This window comes from Lissotriton vulgaris, chromosome 7 (assembly GCF_964263255.1).
Source record: "Lissotriton vulgaris chromosome 7, aLisVul1.2, whole genome shotgun sequence".
NCBI lineage: Eukaryota > Metazoa > Chordata > Amphibia > Caudata > Salamandridae > Lissotriton > Lissotriton vulgaris.
This window is the reverse complement of record NC_141695.1, coordinates 1,673,988,950-1,674,009,657: the sequence shown is the minus strand read 5'-3', so window position 1 is coordinate 1,674,009,657 and position 20,708 is coordinate 1,673,988,950. Positions and strand designations below refer to the sequence as shown.

Sequence of the window (20,708 nt, the reverse complement as noted above, 5' to 3'; positions counted from 1 at the left end):
GTCCCAGAGTGATGTGGTGTTGTCCCAGAGTGATGTGGTGGTGTCCCAAAGTGATGTCCCAGAGTGATGTGGTGGTGTCACAGAGTGATGTGGTGGTGTCCCAGAGTGATGTGGTGGTGTCCCAGAGTGATGTGGTGCTGTCCCAGAGTGATGTGGTGATGTCCCAGAGTGATGTGGTGGTGTCCCAGAGTGATGTGGTGGTGTCCCAGAGTGATGTGGTGGTGTCCCAGGTGGTGTCCCCGAGTGGTGTGGTGGTGTCCCCGAGTGATGTGGTGGTGTCCCGGAGTGATGTGGTGGTGTCCCAGAGTCGTGTCCCAGAGTGATGTGGCGGTGTCCCCGAGTGATGTGGTGGTGTCCCCGAGTGATGTGGCGGTGTCCCCGAGTGATGTGGCGGTGTCCCCGAGTGATGTGGTGGTGTCCCAGAGTGATGTGGTGGTGTCCCCTGGTGGTGTCCCCGAGTGATGTGGTGGTGTCCCAGAGTGATGTGGTGGTGTCCCAGAGTGATGTGGTGGTGTCCCCTGGTGGTGTCCCCGAGTGATGTGGCGGTGTCCCAGAGTGATGTGGCGGTGTCCCCGAGTGATGTGGCGGTGTCCCCGAGTGATGTGGCGGTGTCCCCGAGTGATGTGGCGGTGTCCCCGAGTGATGTGGCGGTGTCCCCGAGTGGTGTGGTGGTGTCCCCGAGTGGTGTGGTGGTGTCCCCGAGTGGTGTGGTGGTGTCCCCGAGTGGTGTGGTGGTGTCCCAGAGTGATGTGGTGTTGTCCCAGAGTGATGTGGTGGTGTCCCAAAGTGATGTCCCAGAGTGATGTGGTGGTGTCACAGAGTGATGTGGTGGTGTCCCAGAGTGATGTGGTGGTGTCCCAGAGTGATGTGGTGCTGTCCCAGAGTGATGTGGTGATGTCCCAGAGTGATGTGGTGGTGTCCCAGAGTGATGTGGTGGTGTCCCAGAGTGATGTGGTGGTGTCCCAGGTGGTGTCCCCGAGTGGTGTGGTGGTGTCCCCGAGTGATGTGGTGGTGTCCCGGAGTGATGTGGTGGTGTCCCAGAGTCGTGTCCCAGAGTGATGTGGCGGTGTCCCCGAGTGATGTGGTGGTGTCCCCGAGTGATGTGGCGGTGTCCCCGAGTGATGTGGCGGTGTCCCCGAGTGATGTGGTGGTGTCCCAGAGTGATGTGGTGGTGTCCCCTGGTGGTGTCCCCGAGTGATGTGGTGGTGTCCCAGAGTGATGTGGTGGTGTCCCAGAGTGATGTGGTGGTGTCCCCTGGTGGTGTCCCCGAGTGATGTGGCGGTGTCCCAGAGTGATGTGGCGGTGTCCCCGAGTGATGTGGCGGTGTCCCCGAGTGATGTGGCGGTGTCCCCGAGTGATGTGGCGGTGTCCCCGAGTGATGTGGCGGTGTCCCCGAGTGATGTGGCGGTGTCCCCGAGTGATGTGGCGGTGTCCCCGAGTGATGTGGCGGTGTCCCCGAGTGATGTGGCGGTGACCCCGAGTGATGTGGCGGTGACCCCGAGTGATGTGGCGGTGACCCCGAGTGATGTGGCGGTGACCCCGAGTGGTGTGGCGGTGACCCCGAGTGGTGTCCCAGAGTGATGTGGTGGTGTCCCCGAATGACGTGGTGGGGACACCACCACATCATTCGGACACACCACCACGTCATTCGGACACACCGAGTGATGTGGTGGTGTCCCCGAGTGGTGTGGTGGTGTCCCCGAGTGGTGTCCCCGAGTGATGTGGTGGTGTCCCCGAGTGATGTGGTGGTGTCCCAGAGTCGTGTCCCAGAGTGATGTGGCGGTGTCCCCGAGTGATGTGGCGGTGTCCCAGAGTGATGTGGTGGTGTCCCAGAGTGATGTGGTGGTGTCCCAGAGTGATGTGGTGGTGTCCCCTGGTGGTGTCCCCGAGTGATGTGGTGGTGTCCCAGAGTGATGTGGTGGTGTCCCCGAGTGGTGTGGTGGTGTCCCCGAGTGGTGTGGTGGTGTCCCCGAGTGATGCGGTGGTGTCCCCGAGTGATGCGGTGGTGTCCCCGAGTGGTGTCCCCGAATGATGTGGTGGTGTCCCCGAGTGGTGACCCCAGAGTGATGTGGTGGTGACCCCGAGTGATGTGGCGGTGTCCCCGAGTGGTGTCCCAGAGTGATGTGGTGGTGTCCCCGAATGACGTGGTGGTGTCCCAGAGTGATGTGGTGGTGTCCCCGAATGACATGGTGGTGTGTCCGAATGATGTGGTGATGTCCCCAGAGTGATGTGGTGGTGTCCCCGAGTGATGTGGTGGTGTCCCCGAGTGATGTGGTGGTGTCCCCGAGTGATGTGGTGGTGTCCCCGAGTGGTGTCCCAGAGTGATGTGGTGGTGTCCCAGAGTGATGTGGTGGTGTCCCAGAGTGATGTGGTGGTGTCCCAGAGTGATGTGGTGTGTCCCCGGGTGATGTGATGGTGTTCCAGGGTGATGTGATGGTGTTCCAGGGTGATGTGATGGTGTTCCAGGGTGATGTGATGGTGTTCCAGGGTGATGTGATGGTGTTCCAGGGTGATGTGATGGTGTTCCAGGGTGATGTGATGGTGTTCCAGGGTGATGTGATGGTGTTCCAGGGTGATGTGATGGTGTTCCAGGGTGATGTGGTGGTGTGCCAGGGGTGATGTGGTGGTGTGCCAGGGGTGATGTGGTGGTGTGCCAGGGGTGATGTGGTGGTGTGCCAGGGGTGATGTGGTGGTGTGCCAGGGGTGATGTGGTGGTGTGCCAGGGGTGATGTGGTGGTGTCCCAGGGTGATGTGGTGGTGTCCCAGGGTGATGTGGTGGTGTCCCAGGGTGATGTGGTGGTGTTCCAGGGTGATGTGGTGGTGTTCCAGGGTGATGTGGTGGTGTTCCAAGGTGATGTGGTGGTGTTCCAAGGTGATGTGGTGGTGTTCCAAGGTGATGTGGTGGTGTTCCAAGGTGATGTAGTGGTGCCCCAGGGTGATGTGGTGGTGATGTGGTGGTGTCCCAGGGTGATGTGGTGGTGTCCTCGAGTGATGTGGTCATGTCCCTGAGTGGTGTCCCAGAGTGATGTGGTGGTGTCATCGAGTGATGTGGTGGTGTCATCGAGTGATGTGGTGGTGTCATCGAGTGATGTGGTGGTGTCATCGAGTGATGTGGTGGTGTCATCGAGTGATGTGGTGGTGTCCTCGAGTGATGTGGTGGTGTCCTCGAGTGATGTGGTTGTGTCCCAGGGTGATGTGGTGGTGTCCCAGGGTGATGTGGTTGTGTCCCAGGGTGATGTGGTGGTGTCCCAGGGTGATGTGGTGGTGTCCCAGGGTGATGTGGTGGTGTCCCAGGGTGATGTGGTGGTGTCCCAGGGTGATGTGGTGGTGTCCCAGGGTGATGTGGTGGTGTCCCAGGGTGATGTGGTGGTGTCCCAGGGTGATGTGGTGGTGTCCCAGAGTGATGTGGTGGTGTCCCAGAGTGATGTGGTGGTGTCCCAGAGTGATGTGGTGGTGTCCCAGAGTGATGTGGTGGTGTCCCAGAGTGATGTGGTGGTGTCCCAGAGTGATGTGGTGGTGTCCCAGATTGATGTGGTGGTGTCCCAGAGTGATGTTGTGGTGTCCCAGGGTGATGTGATGGTGTTCCAGGGTGATGTGGTGGTGTTCCAGGGTGATGTGGTGGTGTTCCAGGGTGATGTGGTGGTGTGCCAGGGGTGATGTGGTGGTGTGCCAGGGGTGATGTGGTGGTGTGCCAGGGGTGATGTGGTGGTGTGCCAGGGGTGATGTGGTGGTGTGCCAGGGGTGATGTGGTGGTGTGCCAGGGGTGATGTGGTGGTGTGCCAGGGGTGATGTGGTGGTGTGCCAGGGGTGATGTGGTGGTGTCCCAGGGTGATGTGGTGGTGTCCCAGGGTGATGTGGTGGTGTTCCAGGGTGATGTGGTGGTGTTCCAGGGTGATGTGGTGGTGTTCCAGGGTGATGTGGTGGTGTTCCAGGGTGATGTGGTGGTGTTCCAAGGTGATGTGGTGGTGTTCCAAGGTGATGTGGTGGTGTTCCAAGGTGATGTGGTGGTGTTCCAAGGTGATGTGGTGGTGTTCCAAGGTGATGTGGTGGTGTTCCAGGGTGATGTAGTGGTGTCCCAGGGTGATGTGGTGGTGATGTGGTGGTGTCCCAGGGTGATGTGGTGGTGTCCTCGAGTGATGTGGTGGTGTCCTCGAGTGATGTGGTGGTGTCCTCGAGTGATGTGGTCATGTCCCTGAGTGGTGTCCCAGAGTGATGTGGTGGTGTCATCGAGTGATGTGGTGGTGTCATCGAGTGATGTGGTGGTGTCATCGAGTGATGTGGTGGTGTCATCGAGTGATGTGGTGGTGTCCTCGAGTGATGTGGTGGTGTCCTCGAGTGATGTGGTGGTGTCCTCGAGTGATGTGGTGGTGTCCTCGAGTGATGTGGTGGTGTCCCAGGGTGATGTGGTGGTGTCCCAGGATGATGTGGTGGTGTCCCAGGGTGATGTGGTGGTGTCCCAGGGTGATGTGGTGGTGTCCCAGCGTGATGTGGTGGTGTCCCAGCGTGATGTGGTGGTGTCCCAGCGTGATGTGGTGGTGTCCCAGCGTGATGTGGTGGTGTCCCAGGGTGATGTGGTGGTGTCCCAGGGTGATGTGGTGGTGTCCCAGGGTGATGTGGTGGTTTCCCAGAGTGATGTGGTGGTGTCCCAGAGTGATGTAGTGGTGTCCCAGAGTGATGTAGTGGTGTCCCAGAGTGATGTTGTCATGTCCCAGAGTGATGTGCTGGTGTCCCTGAGCGTAAGTAAGTAATTTTCATTGTTTTAGGTTAATTAAAACTATTACAAAAATACATTGATAGCTCATACCTTCGGATAAAAGATTGTAAGAAAAATATATTATTTTTAAAACAAGAGAACTTTGATAAAAACAGTTTGGTGCAGGTGTGAGGTCCAAGTGTGGTGTCTTGGCCAATATTCAACTAATCCGGTCTGGTGCCATCTTCCAGATATTTTAGTTTCAGTCCCAGACATTTCAGGTATTTGACCAACTTCCCATTTATTGGGGAAGGCCTGGGTCGAAACAAGCAAGAACCGCTTGTCTGCGTGTGCAGATTTTTAGTTCATTGAAGGCAGTTTTTAACAGGGCTACTCTTTCCTCTTTCAGCCTTGGGCAGGTGCATAGTAGATGTTCGAAGTCTTCACACTCTGCCCCGCACAGCCTGCATTTTGTCCCCCAGTGTCCCTGAGTGGTGTCCCAGAGTGGTGTGGTGGTGTCTACGAATGATGTGGTGGTGTCCCCGAATGATGTGGTGGTGTCCCCGAGAGATGTGGTGGTGTCCCCGAGAGATGTGGTGGTGTTCCCGAGTGATGTGGTGAGGTCCCCGAGTGATGTGGTGAGGTCCCCGAGTGATGTGGTGAGGTCCCCGAGTGATGTGGTGAGGTCCCCGAGTGATGTGGTGAGGTCCCCGAGTGATGTGGTGAGGTCCCCGAGTGATGTGGTCGTGTCCCCGAGTGACGTGGTCGTGTCCCCGAGTGACTTGGTGATGTCCCAGAGTGATGTGGTGATGTCCCAGAGTGATGTGGTGATGTCCCAGAGTGATGTGGTGATGTCCCAGAGTGATGTGGTGATGTCCCAGAGTGATGTGGTGGTGTCCCAGGGTGATGTGGTGGTGTCCGAGGGTGATGTGGTGGTGTCCCAGGGTGATGTGGTGGTGTCCCAGGGTGGTGTGGTGGTGTCCCCGAGTGATGTGGTCATGTCCCTGAGTGGTGTCCCCGAGTGATGTGGTGGTGTCCTCGAGTGATGTGGTGGTGTCCGAGTGATGTGGTGGTGTCCTCGAATGATGTGGTGGTGTCCTCGAGTGATGTGGTGGTGTCCTCGAGTGATGTGGTGGTGTCCTCGAGAGATGTGGTGGTGTCCTCGAGTGATGTGGTGGTGTCCTCGAGTGATGTGGTGGTGTCCTCGAGAGATGTGGTGGTGTCCTCGAGTGATGTGGTGGTGTCCTCGAGTGATGTGGTGGTGTCCTCGAGTGATGTGGTGGTGTCCTCGAGTGATGTGGTGGTGTCCTCGAGTGATGTGGTGGTGTCTTCGAGTGATGTGGTGGTGTCCTCGAGTGATGTGGTGGTGTCTTCGAGTGATGTGGTCATGTCCCTGAGTGGTGTGGTCATGTCCCTGAGTGGTGTGGTCATGTCCCTGAGTGGTGTCCCAGAATGATGTGGTGGTGTCCCAGAGTGATGTGGTGGTGTCCCAGAGTGATGTGGTAGTGTCCCAGAGTGATGTGGTAGTGTCCCCGAGTGATGTGGTGGTGTCCCCGAGTGATGTGGTGGTGTCCCCGAGTGATGTGGTGGTGTCCCCGAGTGATGTGGTCATGTCCCGTGGTTGTGCCCCCGAGTGACGTTGTGGTGCCCCCGAGTGACGTGGTGGTGCCCCCGAGTGACGTGGTGGTGCCCCCGAGTAGTGAATTTGGTTCTGGCACAATTTGGAACAACTACTACTCACTAAGCTATCCAAAGCCACTACTTACCACAGCCCTCCTAAGGACTCATAAAAACACCACACAGACACATAAAATACCAACCTGAGAAAGGAATAATACAAATAACCACACATATGCAACTAAAAGTACTGAAAATCCAGAGCCATAGTCTTGGGGGATATATACAACAATGCAACAAGCGAGCAAATCAACACCTTCCGGTGACAGAGAATCTCTCCTTGGGATTCCCTATTGCACCCAGGTGCAATTCTTAGATATCTTCCTCTGGGGTACAAGAATAGCCAATTAGGATTACATTTTATATTTCCCGGCCTGGTGATGTTACAACCTCCCTCTTCAACAATTACCTGCAAGAAGGGCAACTTACAATCCATCTATGTGACAGCACTTGATACAAGAAAGATTCTAACCTCCCATTCCAAAGAATATAGACAAATTATGATCTGGGGTCTTCTATTTACACAATGATAGAATCACAAGGAAAGAAATAACTAAAGATTATCACAATCACCAAAACATTCACACACATAAAAGCTGAAAAGTAAAGATGGTTAGACATAAACAGTTATAATAAAAACATTCTTAGAACACCTCACCATGTTTCTATACATCTGGCTTTCAAGTGGGCCCATCTCTCTGGTTTGATCAGGATTCTTTGTTATCACCAGACCACCATCACCAACAGATCAGCATTTCTAGCATCTGATGTTACCCATGGCCTTTCAATCCGAACAAACTGGCTTCCAACTGGCTCTTCCATCTGAATGGCTCCTGACAAATGGCAAATAGCAAATGGCATCCTGCCCTCTAACTCTCTTGCTAATATAGAATGCAGGTTTTCCAGAGAAGCTCATAGCAAGCGTTCAGCCTCCCACCAGATTCCTAAAGACGCACCCCCAGCCGGCCGAACTGTTGTTGCGTCTCCAGCAGAGGAAAAGCACATTCCTCCGATAAGAACCGGTCCTCTCTGGTTCATAGCAAGCGAACAACACATTGAAACCAAAACACAGCCCTTCACCTACAAGCTGCCCAGAGAGATCATGTTAGAAAAGAACATGGCATTTCTAAAGCATAGACCTCTAGGCCCAAAAAAGAGCAAAGATTTTAGAAAGAAGGCATAAGATCATACCAAAGCCAACAGGCCTACACATCCCTATATTATGTGATGATGTGAATTGCAAAGCATGTCAAAGGCAATAGTCAGTGCTGTCTAAGTTTCTACAATATGCTGAGATGGTGGTGGGCAATGGCCATAATCAGACCCAATCATTATCTACCCAAAATACCGTTACTATACACAGAGTGATGTGGTGGTGTCCCCGAGTGATGTGGTGGTGTCCCCGAGTGATGTGGTGGTGTCCCCGAGTGATGTGGTGGTGTCCCTGAGTTGGAGGGTGGAGTTGGATGGAGAGCAAGGAGTAACAGAAAGAGCGTGGGTGTGAGAAAGACGTAGAGAGAGGGGTAGGAGGAGAAACAAGATATGTTTAATGCACGGATAGTGCTTAGAACAGTTTACTGAAAATGTGTCAAGGAACAGCATGTTTTGTTCAGCAAGCGCTATTGCCTTTTTTCTTTTCTTTTGCAAGATCACCAGGCCTTTCATTGATTCCATCCTTAGGCTCTGTGCAAGAAGTTATTTACATTTATACAAGGGGAAGGAGGAGAGATTTGGTGGGGAAGGCTGAAGAGCTTTGGTAGGAAAGGAGCAAGGGCTAGGATGTAAGCACAGGAAGAGCCTTGTAGACATGTGTGGTAAAGAAATCCGCTTCCTCTGAACATGTAAAGCATTTAGTTTAAGGTGCAAAAATCAGCAGTTGAAGATGCTGGAATACTGAGTAATAAAGTGGCAGAAGAAACGAGGTGGCACATTTTAAAAGGTCACATTGTGAATAGTGTACTGCTGACCCTCTACTGATGAGGAGCTACCACAACGCAGAGTGTCTGGGGAGAAGTCACACTTTCGTTGAAATACTTAGACCACCTGGCCTATAGTCCTCAAAGCATAATTGGGCACCTTCAAGTATAAGAGGTTAGAAAATGCCTGTGCCATAAGATCCGATAATTGTGCTTAGTTTCAAGGAGATAGCGGTCAGCAGGACTCCATCACACAGATTTCACAGATAACAAGCTAAAAGCACCAGTGAAGGTCTTACTGTAAACAGCAGGAGTCAATGGTGCTTTGGCACTGCACACCAAAGAGAGAGAATGCATGTGTGAGAGAGTGTGTGTGAGAGAGTGTGTGTGAGAGAGAGTGTGTGAGAGAGTGTGTGTGAGAGAGTGTGTGTGTGAGTGAGTGTGTGTGTGAGTGAGTGAGTGTGTGTGTGAGTGAGTGTGTGTGAGTGAGTGTGTGAGTGTGTGAGTGTGTGAGTGTGTGCGTGAGTGCGTGAGTGTGAGAGTGCGTGAGTGCGTGAGTGCGTGAGTGCGTGTGTGTTCGCGTGAGGGGAGAGAGAAGAGATGTGTGTGAGGGAGAGAGCGCGTGCATGCGTGCAAGAGTGTGCATGTGTTCGTGTGTGTGAGAGAGAGTGCATGTGTTTGTGCATGTGTGTGTGTAAGTGAGAGAATGTGCATGTGTGAGAGAGAGCGTGCATGTGTGTGAGGGGGAGAGAGAAAGAGCAGAGAGCCTGCATGTGTGAGTATGCGTGTGTGTCAGTGTGAGAGAGTGTGCATGTGTGCGTGCCTGTGTGTGTGAGAGAGAGAGAGTTGATGCTGCATGGCAGAGCATGTTGGGGATCCCACAGCAACCCTCGAACCCCTGTAGGCATGTTTCGTGGAAAACATGAATAGGAGTCCAACTCGAGGATAGTAGGCGTGTGTAGAAATAAAAACAAAACAATAAACCGTGAATTATAGTCATGCGCAAAGCACAAAAGATTCTTAGCTACCATAATCATGAGACAACCCAACTGTCCACGTGAATTGACACGATCAACTGTACACACATCCTAACCGCATGTGATCCTGAATGAGGACACCGTGCGGCCTCTCAGAAATCACAATTCTATACAGGTTGTTGCCACCAATGGAAAGATAAAGAAAAGGAAACGTGAACTGCACAGAACCCAGTGATGTCATGCTCAAACCGGGATACTGAAATAGAAAGGAAGCCTGACGATAAGTAGGTGCAGAAGAAAAAAATCACTTTCATGACTCGGAGACAACGGACATCGGGAGGGGGCAGGAACAAAAGGAATTAGCGGCCGCATGCTGGCAAATTGTGACCTGCAGAAGCGTGAATGGGAAGAGCGGATAGCCGTGGGAGGGAAAGTAGGAGTGTGCTTGTGTGAGCACGCGGGGCGGGGAGCGGCAGCCTTTGAAGTGTGATGTGAGGCACAGACATGGTGGTGTGTGACGTGGCTGGTTTGTGCACGCGCATAGATCACATGAACTGTGGCTAATCTGCCGTTGGTAGACTGTTCTTTTGCCCTTACTATAATCTCTGCCAGCAATGCGAAAGCGCATTGGCAGGCCGAGACCTAAACAACCGCAGATGCCAGATCACATGGCATCCTGGGGCACTGAAAGACACCAAACAGCGTGATGAATGAAGTAAGGGATTTGGCTTCTGGGTGGAGGAAAGATCTAGCATGCTTAAGTATCTTGCGTCCCCAATCATACTTATGTAATTAATCTTTGGCCAGGGAAATCTGTTGACTCATAAACTGTTTAAATCTCTGAGGTCCACACACATGATACTTCTCCCACCTGCCTTCTATGCGACGACTTTTGGGGGAAAGCCATAGTGAACTCTCAATAGGCTCAATGACACCTTGTGATCCTATATATCAAAACCGGTAGACGGAGGGTCCTAGGGTACATTTATAGACTAGTCTAGTCTGTTCAGTTCATTTTCTAAAGGAACACATATTAAATTAGGAATATTTATAACTTTGTGTACAACAGGCAGTGTGATATTTTTTAATTAATATGTGTTGACTGTTCTTTATATGGCCCAACTTTTCACAAAAAACTTCTGTAAATTTCTCACATACAATATTTTTCAAATGTACATTTTCAATGCCCATGACCGGTCCTGAACTACTGGGATTCAACAATGCCTAGTTCTTTTTGATGTTTCCAGCCGTGTAAGTTTGACCCGCTCAGCCACATTCACCTTGCCTCTGGTAGAACACTCTTTAAAAAAAAAAGCACATTTCTAACATTCCCAATAAAAGTAAAGGGTCTTGGTTGTAATACCAGCCCCCCCCCCCCCCCCCCCCAAATCCCCACCCACCCGGATTTATATCAGCAGACAAAAACATAACCCTTATTACCCAATTCCTCCTGAAATGTTTTGCGGTCGATGAAGGTATAAAGAGAGCAAGAGTCTGCAAACATCTTTACTTTAGTATCATCTAACTGGACTTCACTCGCAAGATAATCAACACAATCCTCAAATTTAATTTGGAACAGTTTATGCAAAAGCGAGCAAAATGACCTCTTATTACATTTCCTGCATACACCAGACCTTGCAGGACACACAGGACTGCTAGTCAAATTATTATAATTGGACCAACTGTAACATTTATACCTTTCCCAACGCTGTACCTGATCTTTCTTGCCACTGCTACTATCTTTATTGCTTCTTTTGTTCCGGTCAGCACTAGTGATCTGTTTCCACTACTGTTGCTCTACATTACTTTGCCTCATTTCTTTGAGGCACTCGCTGCGTGCTCTCTTGGGAAAATAGGGGGCCCCTGCCTAATCGAATGAACCCTGGCAAGGAAACAGCAAAAGGGGGTAAAGTCAGAACAAAAATGCACCGGGTTATGTGCCTGTTAAAGAAAGGGGAGGAAAACTGAATAACTAATGACTAAAAACACTCTAGTGTTGATTTCTTATGATATTTTATTTTTGTAACATCTTTTTTTCTTAGCAAATGTTTTTCTTAATTCATTATACGTGCAAATTGTTATAGGTAAAAAAAGACAAAACATGTGCAAATGGTGTAAGACTAGACAATTTGATTGATTATTAAAAAATACAGAAGTGCATTCCTTTTCAACGCGTTTCGGCGTGAGCCTTCTTCAGGAAGTCTGTATTCATGCACCAATATCTGCTGGCGAATAAAGCACAAGCGGATGAGAATGTACTGTCGTTTGATAAAAGAATCAGTCCACCTGCTGGTATGTAGTTGTCTTGAAAGTTTTCTATCTGACGGTGGTCTATAGATGCATGAACGAACGGGGCTTCTATCTTCACTGATTATATCGGTCGGTTTGCGCGGTGTTCGCTCCAATATATTAACTATATGAAGGTATATGGTACCATTGATCAGAAGACACTAGTTTAATGCAGGTAACGTGTTCACCCTCATGGATCCAGGGAGGACTCCATCTAAAATAATGAGGATCCGTCCATGGCCCGATCGTCCGTCAGCAGGGTCCGCCTCGCACTCGCTGCGTGCTCAACACTTTTTGATAAATCAATGGCTTGCTTTAAATCAGGATTAAGGGCAAGTGGGGGCGTGGCTTGACACCCGAGGAACATGGTGGCGTTTGAGTAATGCTCCCCGGACCGGCATGGCGGGTTTGCGCTTTTCACCTAACAAAAGTGAAGCTACTCGGACGAAGGAGTCTTGGAAGATCTGCTGCCCAGGATGAGACCTTATTGATAATGGGGTTGCCCCCAAGGTCAAACTGGACCTGGGCGCAATACTGGAATGAAAACAATGGTCCGTGACCAGAATTGGAGTATAGTTACTATTTATCCTACAAACTAATTCTTGCGAATGAGGTAATGAATAACATAAATGATACGGATGCATCTAGATTCAACTTTTCTTTGCATCAATTCAATAGGCCACACATATGAATCTGTATAATAAATTCCATGTCATTTATTATAAAACAAATCAATTGTTCATATAATGGTCTCGGGTTGCGCTCAAGAGGATAGGTGAAAAAGATAAAGTAGTGTTGTGGGAAAATAAGAAGGTGATTCAAGAATTGAAGGACGTTTCAATATTTCAATTACTGATAATAAAGATTAGTTTCCAGAAAACCTGTCCATAAACAATTTACATGTCAATCTGTAAGTTTTTGTCTGCATTCAATACATTTTTGTAAATTTTTGCTGGTATGATAAGGTGAGTAGTAGGTACAGGTCTTGATCAAGGTAGGGGCGTCGACGTTTCCACTACTATGCAATGTGGAAATTAGACCCTTTGCTGCGAGTCTTCATCAGGACAGTAAGTGTGCAACCTAAAGTGAAAACCATGTGTTAGTGTGTGGCTTATATGTGTGGTATAACAATGGTCAGAAAAAATTACAATCTACTGACCTACACCTGCAGCCAAGCCTGGCTAAACAGGAAATCCATTAGAAGTGCCTGGAGGTTCAAGGTCGCCTCGAAGCGGTTAATCCGGTGTGTTGCGTACACATCACCAAAATGGCGAAACATCAATTTCAAACGTTGAGCGGATGCCCCTTATCTGAAATATAAGTGAGACATACTAAGCCTGATAGGTCAAACAGACAGGTTAAAAGACAGTTAGACAACTCAGGTGCTCTGCCTTTCCAAGGTTGCTAGTGGAACAATTACGTAAGCGGTTGTGTCTAAAAGGCTCGTGTGGCCAAGTGCAACCTGCATCAAGTTCAAACCGCAGTGGAACCCGGGTGTATGTATGTATGTATAGGCATTTATATAGCGCACTACTTACCCGGAGGGTCCCAAGGCGCTTCGACCGCTGCGAAACCCTTCCTGGCTTCCCTGAGAGATGGTCCCTTAATGGGTATCTCCAGGGTGAGACCAGGCATCCCCGGCGGTCTGGTGGGGCTGTTAGTAAAGATGAGGCAAGCTAATGCCCAGAGTTGCCGAGTGTGATCGCTGATCAGAGTGGGCACCGAGGCGAGAGAATTATCGAGTCCGCTGACACTGGTCCAGAAACCTGCCGCGCCGGGAATCGAACCCTGGTCCCGGGCCGTCCTCTGCTCTCGGGTCTGCCGCCTCTAACCAGTGAGCCACACTACCTCACTGAGTTACCAACCCAGAGTAACTAGCTGGGCCAGGATGAGACCTTGCTCACCTTCTTTTATTGCACCAGAACGGCTCAGTCTTAAGGTAAATTCTTCTCCGTGACGCCGCGATATCGTGGCCACCATTTTGAATTACGGACCAAGCCGCAAAAGCTTTCCTCACTCACGGCAGTATTTGTTCTTCTCTACATGCGCCTCATCCTTTATGAACAATGTCTTTGATACTCCTTCCTAACAATACTTAAGAGCGGCTCAACAACCCAGTTTCTCCTCATCACACTGCAATATTTGAGGTGATGTGGTTGCAGCCGCCATTTTGTGGAGCACTTTTCCTCGGGATTCAGTAAGCCTCCGCTTACTTCTAAGTGGTCTGCCTAAATTTTCTGCATACCTTCGGAGCACAAAACTCTGACCAGGACTGTCTTCTCACTATTTCCTTATCATATTTTCTCACAATCTTAGTCTTGTGTTTTACCATTATGAAATGAAGCTATTCCAACGGCCATTTTATTTTTCAGCTCCCATTTCACTGCATTAGTCTTTATTGTCAGGAGGCTTCAACTAAATCACAGATGAAGCTTTTAAAGGTGATTGTTGACTCAGTACCACCTATTGTGCACAGTTTTGTCTGTATTTTCCTCTCACGCACCACATTCCTTTCTGGATAAGTTTGCTCTTCAGCCTACTGCCTGTTACTCTCAGAAACCACTGATTTCTTCCTAGGATCCTTTTCTACACCCAGCTTCAAGGTTCATGGGCAGAGCCGGGAGATTTTATTTAAAAAAAACTACACTTTGCACTTTATGATCTTGCTGCTAATTTTATCTTTTTAAACCTAGCTGGGAATTGAGGGCTTACCATTTGGGCGGGCGGACTGACCGGTGACTGTGGGATTGAGGGCACTGCCGGTCACTGTCTTTTTGTTCCAGGCATAGCGGGACCGCCATCTTGGGGATTCTCGGGAGGCAGCGCTCTAGTTGCTGGACCGGAAACCCATAAAAGAAATATGACTCAAGCGCGCAGCGGGCGCGCCAAAGGCAAGCCCGTCTGCGCCTGGCCCGCGCCGAGTGCCACGACCCCTGCCAGTTTTGTACCAGGTAAGCAACCAATATTTACTTATTCAAGAAGTAGGTTGGCCCAGCTAAATAACTCAGGCACGAACTCAGACTGTCCTTGCCTCTCCCTATATGAAGGAATAACTGAAAACCCGACGTTCTGTCCTCATTGTAATATTAACCTCCCAGTGCCCCTATTTAGTAAAGTTAGTGGAAGGCTATCGGAGGAGGCATGTGCTTTGAGGAACAGTATACAGGGCTTAAAAGGACTCCTCCTCAACGCTCGGTCACTAGTTAAGCATAGTACCGAATGCGCCACCCTGATAGAAGATCTGGGAGCTAAAGTGGCATTTATTACTGTAGCCTGGACGGACGGAGCCTCAGGACCAGACATAGTAAAGGCATCATCTCCAGGTTTCCTATGTCATACAGTAAATAGGCAGGGCAAGAGAGGAGGGGGGTTGGCAGTCATTTGCTATCTTCAAAACAATCACAAATGGGGGGTGTGAAGCTTTGAACTTCTCCCACATATGGAGAATTTTAGAGGGATCCTGCTATACAGGCCCCCGGGATTGAGGAAGTCGTTTATTGATCTAGTCAGAAATTTAATGGAGGAAGGTATAAGTGATAGATCTTTTACCATAATGGGCGATTTTAACTTCCATTTGGAGGATATTGCAGACTCAGACACTTTGGAATTATTAGAGTTTATGAATGGATTGGATCTAATGCAATTAGTTAAAGGGGCTACCCACACGACTGGACACGCTGGATGGGATCTTTTCAAATTATACACAGTTATCCGTCCTAGAGGTGCAGCCAGTAGTATGGTCCGATCATGCGGCCATTCTATTCAAGATTGCCTGCTTGGACAAACAGAAGTATGACAAAGTCGTAACAAAGCCCAGCTACATACGAGCTTGGAATAGGATTGAAGGCAAAGATCTGTCAGACCTCCTGGAATATAACCTGCCCTCTTCAGTTGGAGAGGTGGATGAGGCCATTACCAGATTCAATGATTGGGTTACTGATGCATGTGATAAACTTGCTCCAAAAAAAACCTTTACATCCCAGCAGGATCCATCCCTCTGCCCCCTGGTACACTCCCAATTTAAAAGCTCAGAAATGTATTTGTAAACATTCTGAACGGGAATGGAGGAAGGGATATAAGGCAGAGGATAAAATCAAACCCAAAGAAAGTATTCGGGTCTATGAGCAATTACTGCTCACAACTAAGCAAGAATACTTTGCTAACCAAATCAAACTAGCGGAAAACTCTGCGAAAGAAATATTTAGGATTGTTTGTAAATTGGCCAACCCACAAACTCCACAATTGGTGGAGAGCCAGAAAGTATGTTATAAAATCGCCAGTAATTTCCTAGATAAAGTGGGGGATATTTTCTCAACCTTCAACAGTGCCATTAATGGATTCTCATATGAATCCGGTATTAACAGAAGCATTGCTTCCCAAACTCAGAATTGACTAAATTCCCTCTGTTAGCTAATACAGACACCGCCAAACTTCTGCAAAATATGAAATCAGGATCCCCTTATTACCCTTGTCTGATTAAAATATCCAAATTGATCCCGCAAATCTTTGTTGCAGCTCTTACCCCTCTTTTTAACACTATACTGGAAGCAGGCAGGATCCCTGCCTACTGGAAAACTGTCTCTTTGATTCCTCTTTTAAAAAAAACTAATTTAGACCCAAAAGATGTTCATAATTTTAGACCTATCTCTCGCCTCCCTTTTCCGGCTAAAATGTTGGAAAAATTGATTAATAGTCACTTAAGCAGATATTTTCACGATCCTGAGGTACTTGACTGTACCCAATATGGCTTCCGGGAGGGCCATAGCACGGAAACTGCCCTCTTAAAATCTACTGATGGGATCAGGAAAACTTTGGATCAGGGCGGTAAAGCAGCAATGATTATGCTGGATCTCTCCGCAGCGTTTGACACGGTCCATCATGCTCTTTTGATGGACAGTTTGTCAGCCTGCGGAGTACAGAATACCGCCTGGAAGGTTTTAAAATCTTTTCTTACGGATCGTCAGCAGATAGTGGCCCAGGGAGAGTTCTGCTCTGCCCCCTTCCAACTTCCTTGTGGGGTTCCACAGGGATCATCTTTAAGTCCCACTTTATTTAATGTCTACGTGTCGTCTTTGGCTCCATTGATTAGATCTTTTGGTTTCCATCTCACTTCCTATGCAGACGATACGCAGATAGTGGTATCACTCCTTCCAGGATCTGGAGGGACTGTAAGGCATAAGCTACATGATTGTATGGAAGCTGTTGGCTCCTGGATGTCCAGTAATTGCCTTAAATTGAACTCAGGCAAGACTGAGGTTATTTTATTCGGGAACGATGTTAACCTGGGGACCCCCGAATGTTGGCCTGACTCCTTGGGACCCCTGCCTTTACCCTCTACACAAGTGAAAAACCGGGGAGTGTACTTAGATGACAGATTGGACATGAAAAGGCAGGTTAATGCCATTGTGTCAGCTACTATGTTCACCCTCAGGACCACAAAGAAAGTTCTTCCTTTCCTGCCTAAGGAGAGTCGGCAGACTGTGGTTACGGCACTGATTATGTCGCGACTGGACTATTGCAACAGCCTCTATTTAAACATCCAAGAGAGGCTGTTGCATTGACTCCAGATGTTGCAGAACACTGCTGCTAGGCTGATATCTGATATACCAAAGTTCTCTCCCATCTCTAATGAAATCCGCAGACTTCATTGGTTACCAGTAAGGCAACGAGTATATTTTAAATCCATGTGTCTTGTTTTGAAATCACTTCAGAACCAGGGACCACACTATCTACAGGATCAATTACAATGATATCAACCAGCTAGGCCCCCTACGTTCATCAGCTCAAAAATTGTTGAGAGTCCCACCCGTGAAAAAATCTTTTTGGGGTGGGAAAAGCTTTGTGGTAAGCGCTGCAAAGATGTGGAACCAGCTTCCCTTTCACCTGAGGAATTGCACGGATTTGTTGCCATTCAGGAGAATGCTCAAAACTTGGTTATTCTAGTCTCCTTCTTAATCTCTCCCTCTTTTCAGGATAGCAGATAGCGCCAGGACACCAAAGGGTAACAGACGCGCTTAATAAAATAATTAACATAACATAACATAGCATTGAGAGGGACTCTCTATTTCTTCTAAGCCAAAGCATATCTTTATCAAAAATTCAAAACTTTTCACTGAACTTTCTAAACAGGAAGATTCAGGGTTATCCGCACCAGAGGGCTATATATAACATGACAATGGATCCTGCTCCAGCACCACCAGGGAAATCAACGTGAAGCGTCTGAAATAAGACCCCCCCCCCACACCCCCCAATCGCCACCTAAACCAGTCTAGCCACTTTCAATGGAGTTGTTGTTACAAGAAATAAGGGCCCTTCAACTCTTTTTTGAGGAAACCAACACCAAACTACAACTCCTTAGGCCGCTAGTCTCAACTTGATGCAAGACTCACAGTAGTAGAGCAAAATGTCTCCTCAATTGGGGATACCGCTAAGAACGTTACTCATCTTCAATCTCAAATTTCAGTACTCCAAAGGCAGGTTGAAGCCCTTGAAAATTGCAACAGGAGAAATAATGTACGTATTTATGGACTGATGGAAGGGGCTGACGGTACGGACTTCCTCACTTTTTTTTAAGTCCTTCCTTCCTAAACTACTCCATATGCCAGAGGACACTGTGCTTAACATTCAACGTGCACATAGGTTGGGTCGCCCTCCCTTAAATGCTTCACCTTCGCAGCGACCAATAGGAGTTATCCTATACTTCCTAGAATATACTGATCTGTTAAAAGTTTTGGCAGCGGTCAAAGCTATTCAACAAATTACCTGGTCTGGTTTGACATTGTTTCACACAGCGAAAGCCATTCAAGCCAGACGTAAGACTTTCCTCAGTATGAGACCTGATCTTCGCTCGATGGGAGCCCGATATGGTCCATTCCACCCATGTCTTTTTAAAGTTACGTATAACAATAGAAAAACAACATATTATTCAAGACAGATCATATGGACTCTTCCGGACCTTCTTCCTCGCATATTACCCGACTTTCTTGAACCGCTTCAATAAGTTCTCTCTTTTCCTCATTTCAGGTTCCATGACATTTTCCTTACACATGTGTCGGTTTTAGAACTTAAATAGGTTTACAGTTTATTGATGTCTTCTTACATACTGGATTGATTCCTTATATTCTAATGTTTTCCTGTTTATTAACTTTATGAATTACTTTCAAAATTGTAATTCTTCACTTCCACAGCTATTTTAACGTTGCAGCATGTTCCCCCCCCCCCCAGTTCCAGTCTGGTTGACCTTGGATGTGCCGTCTGTTCCATGTGGTTCCATCCCTCCCCACATCCTTGATCCTTTTTTGTAGGTATGTTATTTCTCTTTTCTTCTTAGTTTCTTTTTACATTCCCTTCCTTCTTTTCCTTCAGGTGTCTTCACTGTTTACGTCTTTTCCTTTCTACTCATTTTCATAAATACCTTTGTCATTACTCTTCTAGTTTCTACTATCTTTCTTCTCACTCACAGTTTGTCTAAAATGTTAACGTACCCAAATATCTTTATCAACTTCATTGTTTGTTTCTATTGATCTTTCTTTTTCTCGTTCTTTACCCTATAGTTAAAATGATCAATTATCTGATACTCCTTTTTAGGTCGAGGACTCCGTCGCACTGCGTAAGCAGTGTGGGCGGAGCCCGAAGATTTAAAGTTTCTTAGAGGGGGCTTGGAACCCGCCCCTCTTATCCATTGGCTGGCCTAGTAAATGCTGGCCAGCCATTGGAGGAGAGGGGCGTCACTCTGTTCAAGCCCCGTCTTTTTCGGATTCGGGGGCGTGTTTTTTAGGTTCTTTCTATCTGTGACGTCATCCGTCACTCACCAAAAAACACGCCCCCGATTCCGAAAATTTCGGATGTTTGCGGCAGCCTTTTTTTTTTCTTGTTTAATCCACTCTTTAGAGTCAGGACTACAAGTTCCATATTGTAAACCCTGGCCTGTCATCTGGAAAACTCTGGGTAAACGTAGGAGGGCTATTATTCCAACCGTGAATAGTGTCTGTACGTAAAGCAGGGGAGTGTCTGTGTGTACATGAGGTTTTCCCACAAGCCCCTGCCCTGCGGGAGTGTGTGAAGGGGGGGCTGCTGTGGGCGGGTCCAGGGGCCTGTAAGAGGCTCTGGCTGAGCAGGAAGTGCTGCACAGATCCGTCGGAGCAGGTAGGGCAGGAGCGCAGCCCTCGGCCTCAGCACCGGCCCCGCCCTCCTTCCGCCTCTCCCCGAGACTGCTCCTGCTCCGAGATTAGAAGGGATCCGAGAGAGCGGAGGACAGCTGCTGCCGAGAAACTAATACCCACCGCCGAGGTCCCCAGAAAAGACTAAGGTACACCAGCCGTCTGCCTACTAGCCTCTCTCTGTGGCAAAAGTGCATTTCTCAAAGTTGGGGGGGCGGGGTAGTGAGGTGGAAGAGGTCATGTATTTTTTTTTTTTTTTTGCAGATCTTCCTTTAGTGCCTTGCTGGTTATACTAATGCTGCTGCTTAGAATGAGTTCCAGAGTTGGCTGGTTTCTGTTGTTGGCGAGGGTTGTGATAGGTTATTTAACACCCTCCCCTTTGCCCGTTGGCCTTGCCCCACCTGACCGACCTCCGCGGCCAACTTCTGTCCGCTCCCCTGGCAGCGCCATTTTTGCAAAACAAGGTTTAGACTGGTTGGTGTCCGAGTGAAAGTAACAGCTTGTACTCTTCCTAATGTTAATCCTTGTCTTTTTCCGGTGACATAAGGACCCTTGAGCTGGGAGCAAATGGTAAACCGTCCAACGTACATTTCATGAGACTGCAGGACGAACCACTGCTGGGTTAAATTGACTGCCCTCCTCGTTCCAGGCTGCTCTCAAGTTCACCCCGACAAAAAGTATTCTTAAAGGCTCTCCCTACAGATGCTTAAAATTCCCGAGTCCATCGTAAGAAAGACTGACAGACAGATAGCTTCTCTTGGGGCTGCTAAATTGCAACTTTTCTTTATATCTGCCATCTTCAGGCCCCCGATTGGCATTTCCGACCTGCTCAGTGATTATCTTCATTATGTATTTTTACTGAAGCGCCTACATGATGTAGCGCTTAAAAACCCGTAAATAATTGGACGAAACTAAGGCAGGTTAAAGTCTTCTACCTGCCCAGGAGTCGTTAGTTTGAAACTTTCCGCTGGACTGCAGACGGGAGAGCGTCGCTTGT

General features: G+C 48.7%; 1 protein-coding gene across 3 annotated transcripts in view; it reads right to left on the bottom strand.

The window, feature by feature from the left end:
- The window catches only part of RAD21L1 (RAD21 cohesin complex component like 1), a 1,036,426-nt gene that overhangs the window by 918,129 nt on the left and 97,589 nt on the right, over positions 1-20,708 (bottom strand). The window contains exon 2 of one of the 3 annotated variants that reach the window (XM_086932732.1): positions 12,712-12,862. The exons of the other annotated variants lie outside the window; for them this stretch is intronic. The gene's annotated coding sequence lies outside the window, so the exon portion shown is untranslated. The remainder of the gene's footprint in view (positions 1-12,711; positions 12,863-20,708) is intronic. 3 annotated transcript variants of the gene reach the window in all.